The sequence below is a fragment of the Pipistrellus hanaki genome, assembly GCF_964339955.1.
Source record: "Pipistrellus hanaki genome assembly, chromosome: 7".
Classification (NCBI taxonomy): Eukaryota; Metazoa; Chordata; class Mammalia; order Chiroptera; family Vespertilionidae; genus Pipistrellus; species Pipistrellus hanaki.
The window spans coordinates 22336141-22348426 of record NC_140509.1 but is presented as its reverse complement, the minus strand read 5'-3'; the positions used below and the strand labels follow the sequence as shown (position 1 = coordinate 22348426).

General features: G+C 40.3%; 1 protein-coding gene across 1 annotated transcript in view; it reads left to right on the top strand.

Moving 5' to 3' along the window:
* Positions 1-8388: 8388 nt before the first annotated feature.
* The window catches only part of COL21A1 (collagen type XXI alpha 1 chain), a 164125-nt gene continuing 160227 nt past the window's right edge, over positions 8389-12286 (top strand). Inside the window, exon 1 of the mRNA XM_084889133.1 lies at positions 8389-8758. The gene's annotated coding sequence lies outside the window, so the exon portion shown is untranslated. The remainder of the gene's footprint in view (positions 8759-12286) is intronic.

The window sequence follows — 12286 nt, the reverse complement described above, 5'->3', positions numbered from 1 at the left end:
ATTTTTTTCTATTCATATGGAAAACACTTTTCAAGTAAAAAAGTTTTATTTTCTTTCTTTTTTTTCTTTACATAAAACAAATTTTTACTGAGAATAAAAATGCAGGAACACATTCTATTAGGATATGAAGGAAAATACAATGTTGTTTATGAGATGAGTACTCCCCATCTGTCCATATCCCTAATTCCACCAGAAATAAGGGGGCTGGATCTGAAGCCCTATAAGAGCATCATCATAGTAAAATTTCCCAGCTCCTGAAGAAGAATAGGATGAAGGTAACTAGGGCTAAACAGTGTAATGAGACTAACATTTGCCTTTAATTTTAGCCTGATCTCAGGCTAGTTGTCATTTAGAGAACCTCGTTCCTTTATTCCTATAAGGGTTAAAGTCTCTGCTAAAAATACTCTGGAGCTCCTTAGCTCTGTAGGGTAAAAAAAAAAAAATCTGAAATAGCCCAGCCAGCATAGCTCAGTGGTTGAGTGTTGACCTCTGAACCAGGGCACATGCCTGGGTTGTGGGCTTGATCCCCAGTGGGGGGTATACAGGAGGCAGCCAATCAAGATTATCTCTCATCACTGATGTTTCTATCCCCCTCTTCCTCTCTTTTCCTCTTTGAAGTCAATAAAAATATTTTTAAAAATCAGAAATATTCCAATGGAGACTCTAGAATTGTTTTCTTACCTCCACCTCCACAGAGGCTCCAGCAATGACTAGATGAGAACCTTTGGTGAAGTTCTTTCTTTCAGATGAGCCAAGCAGACCTCCTAGGCTTATCCAGTCCACATTTGGGAGAAACCAAGATAGTTTCTCCTGTACATTCTATGCCTCTCAGAGACCAGGTAGGATGACAGATCGGGCTGGGACCCCCCATTTTTTTTTTATCAGGTCCAATGTAGTGTTCTCAAACTCATGTTTGAAGGCATTATCAAACTCAGTCTCTCAAAGGGCTGAGGGAAAGCCACATCTCCTTGTACTGTACACATATCTAGCAGAGGACTCTGGCACAGGAGAGGGATGAATAACTTGGAACCTTGGAAAGTGTGCGTGCAGCCAGCCAAGGCGTTCATCCTGCCCACTGCTGCTCCAGGAGGCTTCCCAAGTAAGCTCTCAGCCAGGGAACAACTTTGGCAAAGCGGGAGGAGGAGGTGCTCTCCCTGTTTCCAACCACAGGACGTTATGCAGGCTCGTGGCATCATTTATGAAGGTATGTTTTGGAGATAGCATCTGATTTTTTTTTAAAAAAAGGTATGTATATTGTTAAGAAAAGATTAGCCTTACAGGGGTCTGTGCAGTTGGACTGTGGAAAAATCCATACAAACACTAAGTAGACATACACTCTCACTTTCAAGAATAATGATCAATTTAGAAGGTTAGGAAAGAAAGATTTTTTCTGCCCAGAATTGAAAAAGAAAGTGATGAATCTAAATTAGCTTGTTAAATTAACTTTGATTTATAGAACTTGGGAACTAGGATAAAAAGGAAGGTTGTAATGTATGATTGTAACTAAGATTTGACCATCCCCAAGAAGACCATGCACGTCAGAGCTGGAAAGGGACCATAGACATGATTTCATCCGTCATCTGGATTTTTTATATCTATGATGAAATATCTCTCAAATCTGGTCAAAATGACCTTTAAAAATATATTTGGAATTAAACAGAATTAAAATTTAAGGAAATGAGTGCTGAGTCATTTACCTGGCGGGGAATGTAGACTGGATAATAAAGGACTTATTATGACAGGGGGGAAAAATCTGGTGATTGCTAAAATGAATTGAGAACCCAAACAGCATAGGATTATTTTAAAGTAAGCAGCATACTTACTGAATGTCTTCTCCAAGAGGTCATCACTAATAATTGCCTGCATGAATTATTATTCTGAGACCTATGCAGAACTTGAAGACATCTCAGAAGAGCACTAAGATAATGATTGGAGGAAGAAAATAATGACTTTTAAGGCCAATTAAGAGAACTTAGTTTGTTACAATTTTTAGAAAGTATATATTAAGTAACTTTAAAACCTTAAAATATTTCTCATTTTTGCACACACCTATTTTGGATCTTGAAATAATTATTTTTATATATTGATATTTTAACTTCAAAGCCAATGGAATACTCTTTTTAAAAAAATCTACCCCAGCCTGTTACTAACCATTTCTATAAAGAATTCAGAGACTTGTAAAGTCCTTGTCAATAGGAAGCTATTTCCATTTTTTGTTTCTGGAGAAAATAATTCTTGCACATATGTGTATGCTATTCATTAAATGCTATCTATTATCATTAAGACACAATCATTAATTTCAGAGGTATTTCCTACTAAACAAACGCTATGGACTTTATGGCTAGATACACTAGTTTGGGGACTCCCTCTTTGAACAGACCAGAAAACCCACCCATACATTTATAACAGACATCTCCAATTTTCAACTGTAACTCAAAGGAAAGCCAGTCCTGAATATGTTGTTTCACTTTAGATGCAACATTTCAATAATAAGCAAATTCACCAACAAAGACTATATCTTTCTTTTACTTTTGAAGATGCCTGCACGTGAACGACTTCAACACTGAGGCCAACCACCTCTTGTCTTCCCTCTGCACTGGGCTAATCACAGTGAAGCATCTTTGAAGAGTTTCTGCAGGGAGACAGCCAACAAGAAATCATCTCTACAACTAATTAGAAAGAAGCAGTTTCTCATTGTTATGCTATGGTTTCACTGTAAGGGTGGTTGAATTTTCCATGAAGCCTTAAGATAAAAATATAAGAAACATGACCCAAAGCCTGGGGAATATTAATTCATTTAATGTTCTCTTGGCCAAAAAGACTTGGTATTCTGAAATTGAGGATGAAATAAACTATGAAATGGGAGAATTATCTTCAGACTCTCTCTGACTGCACTTTTGGGTATATTTGTATATCTATATATATTTTTGCATCTTTACCTGACAATTTGGGATGTCACATTTGGGTCTAAGAACATTCCCCCCCCCCCCAAAAAAAAAAAAAATATCTGAAGATCATCCAACCATATTAGTGTATGAGTCAAATTATCTTGGATTTTTGGACTCTAAAGAGGACTTATAAAAATGTTCATTATTGATGCCAAGCTCTGATATGAAGTATTGATATTTAGATTTAAAGCTATAAATTTAAGAAGAATTTGACACACAAAAGGATTTTATGTTGACATTTTTCTTAAGTCTTTTAGCGTTGGAATTGCTTTAGGGTGTTCAAGTTAGAGCTCTTCTTATTGAGAGCAATAGAAGTCCAATTCAAATTAGCTTTTTAAAAAAGTATCCATTGGCTCACAAAAGGGAAAAATCTAAAAATATGCTTAGTTTCAGCAATAGCTAGATGTATAGGGTGTTCCAAAAAAAAAAAAATGTATACACGCTATGTCTGTAGATTCTATTACCTTTTGAAAATGTGTTTTAATAAACACTGCCTTTATAATTATTCAAAGTGTGTATACATTTTTGGGATACCTGTAGATACTCAAAAGATGTCAGTTGATTGTTTTCTCATTCTGCAGTTCTGCTCTTGTCTGTATTGGCTTCATTCTCAGCCAGGGTCTCTCCTGGGAAGATCTAGGCTTACATAGTCCTTTCAGTTCAAAATTGAAGAAAAAAACAACCCAAAACCAACAAATAACCCTCTTTACCTACCTTCCAAAACCTCTAGCACATGTGTCATGTGTCATCCCTAAGCTAGTCTATGTGGATGATGTCCTCTGGGCTGTGACGTTTCTAGAAATACTAGCTCAAGGTCTTGTAGCTCAGTAGTGATAACCTGAGGTGTTTTCCAATTCAATTATTTTTAAGGTATGGCTATTATGTGATATCTCTTCTTGCATAGAATACAATTATTGTACATCAGGACATTTGGATTCATCCATCAAACTAGAGGTGTGTGTATGTAGGTGTTGGAAGCAGCAGGAGGTGGCTCCTATAGTTGGGTCTAAAAATGTCTTAAGGAAATGGGATAGCGTGTGTGTGTGTGTGTGTGGTTGTTCTGTTTTTGTTTTGCCCACCCAGAACTCATTTCTTCTTTTTATGGTACTAGCATCCTGATTTCCTTTGATAATTTCTTTCCCCCCCACTGCGGGCAATTTTAGCAGGCCACAGTTAGATGCCTTCCTCTGTTCATTATGTAGGCCAATGAAACTCACTATCCTTGAACACTGAGTAAATCAATATATGAATCGGTGGGGGGGGATAGATAATTTCTACCACTGATGGTATTCTTTTAAGATTGCTAAGTAATTCCTACTACCTCTGCAGCTTTACCTGGTTCCTCTTTGCCTAAGTGTGGCTTTCTAGCCCTTCTGTGAGCTACTCATAGATTTTCAAAGGATTCATTTTATGTGTAAATTAGAAACTATTTCTGTGCTTACAACCAAGGAGCCCTAATTGATAAAGAAATGAGAGCCATAGGTAGGATGCTTCAAGTCACAAAACCTAATGTGCAAAATTATCTCAGTGAGGGAGGCTGGAGGACAGAAAAGACATCTATCTGGGGCTGAGAAGTTGGCCATCATTATGATTCAATAGGGGAGAAGTTTGTTAAGCTCTAGCATGTAGTAACTCGGGGATTCAGATGATTGTAGTCTTTCAGACACAGAAAAAAAGTGACCCTGAATGCAATTCTAGAAAGAGCATTTGAGAACTGCCTGCCTTTGTGAATGGTACAGTATTTCAGGGTGGTGTGAGCTATTTATGAGGAAGAGCAGTGGGTTGTTTTATTCACAGCTATGCCCCAAAAGTCTAACCTGGTGCCTGGCATGTATCAGTGCATTTGATATCTATTCAGTGACATTATTCTCCCTTCATCTTGGCACATTAGGTTCATTCATTCATTCATTTAATAAATGTCTATTGTTCCCATCAGAATGTAATGGTGAGCAATACAAATATGGCACTTACTCTCACTGGTGCTGACTTCTGGTTGTAGCTGTTCATCCCAGTTGTGTTAGCTTGATTAAATATGCTTTAGTTGTTGAGAATTTGATACATAAAATGGGATACTATAGCAATAATATAGGCTTATTCTCCTAGAGAAGAGACAATTACTACCGTAAGCAGAAAAAGTAAACCCTGGAAAGCCAGAGCAGAAGGCATTGATAATGGAAAAATATGTCAATTACAGGCAATCTTGTTTAAAAATATGTTTTTATTGATTTTTAGAGAAAGAGTAAGGGAGAGGGAGAGAGAGATAGAAACATTAATGATGAGAGAAAATTATTGATTAGCTGCCTCCTGCACATCCCCTATTGGGGATTGAGCCTGCAACCCTGCCATGTGGCCTGACCAGGAATTGAACCATGACCTCTTGGTACAAGGGACGATTCTCAGTCCACTGAGTCACACCAGTGGGGCAGTTACAGGCAATCTTTTTGTAACAGCTGCTTCTGTATCAGCTGCATAGATTTGGATGGTGCCGAAATAAAACAAAGGGGACTGTAAAGGAAATGAGTATTTTTTTTGGTCTCTTCTGTACTAATATTTGAAGTCTATGACTTAGATCTCTGTTGCTGAGGAGGAAGAGGCAATATTTTGGATTTTGGTACAATTATGTTTTTCTAAGACAAAAATTGAGAAATTTTTCTTGCCAAGCATATATTTTTTCTAACTTTAAAAATTGAGGGTTTACATTGCAAGTCTTACTTAAATAAATAAAATTATATATTTCAGGTCTTTTATTGATTTATGTATTTTTATTACATTTATTGGGGTAACATTGATTCATAGAATCATATAGGTTTCAGGTGTAGATTTCTATGTTACAAGATCTGTAGATTGCACTGTGTGCTCACCACCAAAAGTCAAATCATCTTCCATCACCTTATATTAGAAGAGTTGGACTTAAGCTTACTGTGCTAATTTTTAATTGTTGTGTAACAAATTACTACAAACTCTGCAGTTTAAAACAACATAAATGGATTCTATAAGAAAATCTGGGGAAGAAGGGTCTGTGGCAGCAGAAGCTCAGTATGGATAGTGATTAGAGGACAAGGCGGTGAGGAGGTGGGGAGGAAGTGGCAGGTCCTGAGGGTGGAGAGATAAGCAAGGTAACAGCTGTGGAGAAAGGTTGAAGGGTTCAGAGCTTATTTTAGGAGTATTAGACAATCCTGTTGGTGCCTTGAGTCAGGACAGAGTTAGATTTGCTTTTGAGTGAGACTATAACAAAGTTCTGTCTTGAGCAATTGGATGAATGGTGGGTATTCGGCAAAGATAGGGAATGTAGAGAGGAGGAGCAGGTTGTTTTTCTGTTAGTTTGTGTTTATTTTGTATTGAGAGGAACAGAAAGATAAACTCAGTTCTGACCATATTTTATTTGAAGTGTATGTCATTCATATAAGTGAAGATGTCCAGCAAACAGTTAGGATACTGGCTGACATGTGGGGAAAGAAATCTGGTAGACATGCGAGTAGATGAAGGGCTCTTAACCTTTTTGCGGGTGGAATAGCAATAAGAAGGTCATGCTTTGATAGAAGAATCTGAAAAACATCTCCCCAGAAAAATTAACATATATGTATACAGAATACTGGATGAAAATTTTAGGGATCAACCAATTCCCTGATGGCTAACCATGGATCCCCTGTTAAGAACCCTCACTATCAAAGAAGCTATGGAAATGGGTAACATGGCTGAAGTAGAGTTCACTGGGAGAAGAGAAAGCTTAGGGCTGAGCACCTAGAGATAGAAGAAGAGGACCCCATAGCAGAGACAAATAAGCAGGTGAAAAGTTCATAAGGACAGGGAAAGAAAATATTTCAAGATGGATAGAATAGGGACCAACTAGGTCAAAAAACTACTGAGAGATTCAGAAAGGAAAGAACTGACAGGTAGTCTGTGCAACAGTCTTAACAAAAACTGTGACTGTAATAACATAGGGGGGAGCTTCTGTAAACTATAGATCGCTCGGCTCCATCATCATCCTTCTGAATCAGAATCTCATAAAGTACCACTGGCCCATTGAATATTGGAAATGGTTAGCAAACTTGGCTGGAGCAGTTTCAGGAAGTGGTAAGAAGACCAGTGTCTAATGAGTTGGGATAGGAGAGCCTGGAGTTCATTCAAATAAGGTATTTAAGAGGAAGAGTTTAAAGATATAAAAGATGATGGAACCACCAGTGGTGTGATTTCTAAGGAGCTGGAGGTGGGACAGAGAAAATGTGGGGGAGTCCTTTTCTATTTTAATAGATGCAAAACAGAAATAGTTGGGTGTAAATTTGGTTTTGGCAGGCTTTGGTTTCTCTGCCAAGCAGAAGAGGTCATTTGCTGAGAATTTGGAATGTATTCTCTTCATTAATAAAAGTATTGTTTGAAATTGTTATCCACATTTCACATCGGAAATTATTTTTATATGTTCATTGATATGACCCATGAGGGAACATATTTGCATAACAATGGGCTATAACAGGAATGTATAAATGAATGAAGAAATGTAGGAAATGATTATCATTCCTGTTGTTTATATCTGACCTTGAATTCAGTAGGATTGGATACTGAAGGAAGCCATTTCTTTATCAAGTGTCTCTCTTGGGGAGATAGTTATCCACTCATTCATTCCGCAGATATTTATTAAACACCTATTGGGTTCCAGATATTGCTTTAGATGCAGTGGATAAAGCTGGGTATAAAACCCATTCTCTGTTCTCATAGAGTTACTTTGAGATGGAATCAGAACAAAAGAGAAACAAAAAAATAATAAAATTTAGAAGAAGTGGGGTTAGGGGATGGGCATGATTGTGGGGGTTTCCATTTGAATGGGTTGTGCAAGAAGGACTCTCCGGAAGTGACACTTGAGACTTGAATGAGGAGAAGCAGGCATTCATGATACAGTCTGGAGCAGAGCTTGGGAAACAGAAGAAATAGCAGATGAGAGAACACACTGGTGTAGATAGGAAGGTCCACAGGCCATAGTGCAGGGAAGCGGACTGAGGAGTGGGGAGAGTGGCAGGTGAGGGCCAGAAAGCAATGGAGTGCTAGGCACAGGAATGTTTAGGAACTTCCTGACTGCTCTGTGAAGAATGGACTAAAAGGGGCAGAGCACAGAGCATCCTTTTATTGCCACAAGGATGCAGTGCCCTTGTTCCAGGACTTCCCTGCATCTCCTAAATCCTCGGAGGTAATTGCCTATCTGTCTGAGGGTGACTCCTCTCAGGTTTTCCGGCAGCTATTACCTTAGGTTAAAGGCAGGTACAGCAGTCCCTCTGCTGTTGGGCGGATTAGGGTGGTTCACAGAGGTGCCCTGGGGCCCTTCTCACAGGCCCAGGGAGGAAGGGCTACCCCCCCCCCCCCCATCCCCCAGCTTAGCGCGTGTCCTTTCAACTTCTCGGCTGCCTTATCTTTCCTGCTTCCCGCCCTGCCATCCTCCTGCTTCCTCCCAGGAGTACATTTTGTGGTCCCAGCAGGCTCTGAAGTCTGTTTCAATCAGGCTTCCACTAACAGCTCGCACTTGGAGATCCAGATCCAAAACCCACCCTCTGGCCTTCGCCCCGGAAAGGGGGCGGGTGGGGAGCCCGAACCTTATCTCCAGCGCTCCGCCTCCCCGGGGCTGAGAGCGAGCTCCCGAGCCGCGGGCTCTGCACTGGCGCCGCCGGGACACGGGCTCCGGCTCCGGACGGACCGAGGGCGGCAGACCCGCCGCAGCCCAGCTGTTCCCCGCGCTGGGGCTGCTCCCCGCCGGGACACCCTGTACCCCTGGTGCAGAGCGCAGCTGCCTGCGAGGGCAACCCCGGCTCCGGACAACGCGCCAGGTAAGGTGACCCCGCTTTCTCCTTTCTCCTGGCCGGAGTGACCCTTCGGGGGCCCCGGAGCTGGCCCCCCGGGGCTGCAGTGGGCATGCTGGGGGTGCTGAGGGTGCAGTGTTCTCCCGGCGCTGACCTGCCCGGTGAGCCGGGAGGTGGACTCCGCGCCCAGCTTGGAGGATGGTATGTCCGAGTTTGTCTTGCAAAGTGCCTTGGGTGTTCATGAATACAGAGATTCCCTGGGAGTCTATTTCTGCCTCCGTGTTTGGCCTCTGAGAATGAATAACATGCGGGGGTTTCCTTCCCTAAACTCACCTCTCTCTGCCTTTCTCTCCTTGGAAGGGGCTGTGGCATCCACACGCGGGGCCCCCCGGGGACGGGAAGCGGGGCGCGCAGGGCTGGGGGCTGCGTGGGGTGGGCCAGCAGTTCTTCATAGACTCGCCGGTTAATAAAATTCCGTGCTTGAGCAGCATCCCAGGCCAATGAAATCAGAATATCTGGGAGCCGGACTGTGGGCCTCCACATTTAGGAAACTGTTATCAGGTGATTCCCATGTGAAGTAGATTGGGAGCCAGTGAGTGGGAGCAGTGACTCTCAAGGTGTGGTCTCTGGCCCGCAGCTTCAGCTTCACCTGGGAACTCTTAGAAATGCAAAATCTTGGGCGGAGCTGACTCTGGGAGCAGGACCCAGCTCTCTGTGTCAGTGAGCCCTCCGGTGACGCTAGAGTTTGCGGGCTTGGAGAGCTTGGCTTGGATCTGAGCTAGGGTAAGGGCAAACACCTGCAAAGCCTGCGGGGTGTGGGAGGAAACAGACCATTTTTGGAAAATCTAAGTTACACTGTGGACTTTTGAGGATCCCACAAAGGACAGATGCTTGCCATCATCTGGAGCAACTTTTACATAGTATAATTAGCATATTTGCTTTAGAAGAGATTAGGAATTTTTTTTCCCAGAGTTGAAATGAAGCCAAAGAAGAAATGTATATGAGAGTCTTCTAGCTGTAATCACATGAATCTTTGGCCCCCCGATGACATGATCCCACATCAGTCCTGTCATCAGCACACATTACAGGACTCATATGCAGTCTCTTTTTAAAAAGCAATTGGAGGTTTCAGGGATTCGTGCCAATTCTCCAGAGTGAGAGGGAATTCAGCGTTACAGGTCTCTGGAATGTCTGAAGTGGCGCCCGCCCCCTCCTCCCCCTCCTTTTAATAGAGACCTGAGATTTAAAAATTTTGGCTAAAAAAAAAAAAAAAAAATTCAACTTTTTCTAAGTCATTAGGACAGAAATAAAAATGGCTTTGCAAATAAGCTTAAGTGGATTAGAAAATCTAACATTGGCTAAAGAAGCTAGAATAGGCATGACTCCAGTCCCAGCACGTGTGCTGGGGTGAACACAGTGCTAACTGTACCAAGACTTTCTGTGCAGAGAATGTTTACTTTCCAAGCTGCTGTCTGTGCCAAGTTATGATTGAGGTATATGAACGTGTTAAGGGACAGGCACTAAGCTTGTGTTGAGAAAACTGGGGAATGGAGGCAGTGGTTAGGAACAGGGGCCTTTGTCTGAGGCTCAAGCTGCAGGTCTGCTGCTCCATGCTCTTGGATGGTGGCATAAATTCACCAAGCCTCACTTTCCTCATCTGTAAAATGGGGACTGTAGTAGTATAATGCATACTTCAAAATTGTTGCCTGAGTTAAATGAAATAATTCTTCTAAAGTGTTTCACGGAGTAAATGAAATATTTGTTAGCTTAAAATATGCACATACCACACACAAACTGGAAGGAAAACAAAAACCTAATTCAAACACCATGATATAAAAAAGTATAGATACTGATAACATGGTCAGGTTTTGTATTTATTTACATGCCAACATCACCCTTTGAATTTAAAGTTTTTGCTTTTTACCTGAATGTGAACACATGGACATTCTCAATTTATCTTCAGAATTTTATTGAGTGTTTTATGTAGAACTTTCTAGAAAAAAATTTGAAGTAGCCTAGTTTCAAACAAACAGCCTTGTTTTTACCTACATTCTCTGTCTATAGTGAAAGATTTCAGCATGTGGTGGAGTTTATAATCTATTTACATTCACATTCAACTAGTCTTAAACTCATGCTATCCAGGATATTATTCTTTATAAAAGAAAATTTATATAGGAAGAGGGCATCATAAGTGGCATACCTTGGCCTCCAAGAGAACCAGTTGGGAAGTACTGTCTGATGTTTTTTAGGTTCTTGAGAGAATAAAATGAAACCTTTACCAGTTCCATTAAGGTTTGTTCAAGACAATAAAAGACAAAGCAAAATGAGGACACACTGCAAGGACAGCCCTAAATCGGCAAAAAGGGTAGTTGAGGTCATTTAATGGTCATTTTTCTTCTTAATTGCAGTAGTTTCAAAATGCATCAAATCATATATACTAAAAGCAATTTCTTACACATTATTTGATTGGACCTGATCCAAATGATTCTCTGAGGACCAAATGGTTCTACTGGGGGAAAAAAATTAATTCCAAAATGGATGCCAAATGATTCTGTACCTTGAAAGTAGTCTTGATTCTCTTTTAATTTCAATGATAAAATGACTATTAGATTTTTAGCTTGAGTACCTTTTTATGATTTATCTTGCATCTTTTTAAATTAAATTTATTGGGATGACACTGGTTAATAAAATTATATAGATTTCAAGTGTACAATTCTATAATGCATCATCTTTGTTGCATTGTGTGTGTTTTTTGTGTGTGTGTGTTTACCTCCCAAAGTCAAATCTCCTTCTGTCACCATATATTTCACCTCCTTTACCCTTTACTACCTCCCCCCTCTCCTTTTCTAATGGTAACCAGCATATTGCTGTCAGTATCTATGAAATTTTGTTCATCTAAAGTTTTATATCTTACATATGAGTGAAATCATATGATTCTTGACTTTTTCCATCTGACTTATTTCACTTAGCATGATATTTTGAAAATTCATCCATGTTGTCCTAAATGGCAGTATTTCATCTTTTCTTATGGCTGAGTAGTATGCTATTGTATGTATATACCGCATCTTTATCTAATCACCGATCAAAGGACACTTCTGTTGTTTCCATGACTTAACCACCATGGATAATGCTGCAGTGATCACAGTGGTACAGAGATCTTTTTGTGAATAAAGGCTTTCATATTTTTCAGGTAGACACCCAAAAAAAGGGTTGCCAGCTCATATGGTAACTTATTCTTAACTTTTTGAGGAACTGCCATACCGTTTTCCTTAGTGGCTGTACCAGTTTACATTCTCACCTGCAGTGAATGAGGTTTTCTGTTTATCCACAACCTCTCCAATACTTGTTATTACTTGTCTTGTTGATAATAGCTATTTTGACAGGTGTGAGGTGGTATCTCATTGTAGTTTTGATTTGCATTTCAAATGCAAAAGTTTATACCCTTCTTTCATGAAAGAAGTCAAACTTGCATGACTTCTAAAAGACTAAACATAATCCAAGTTCCAGTATATAAACATCGTAGTGACTCCTCCATTCAGAAAATCAGGATACTGT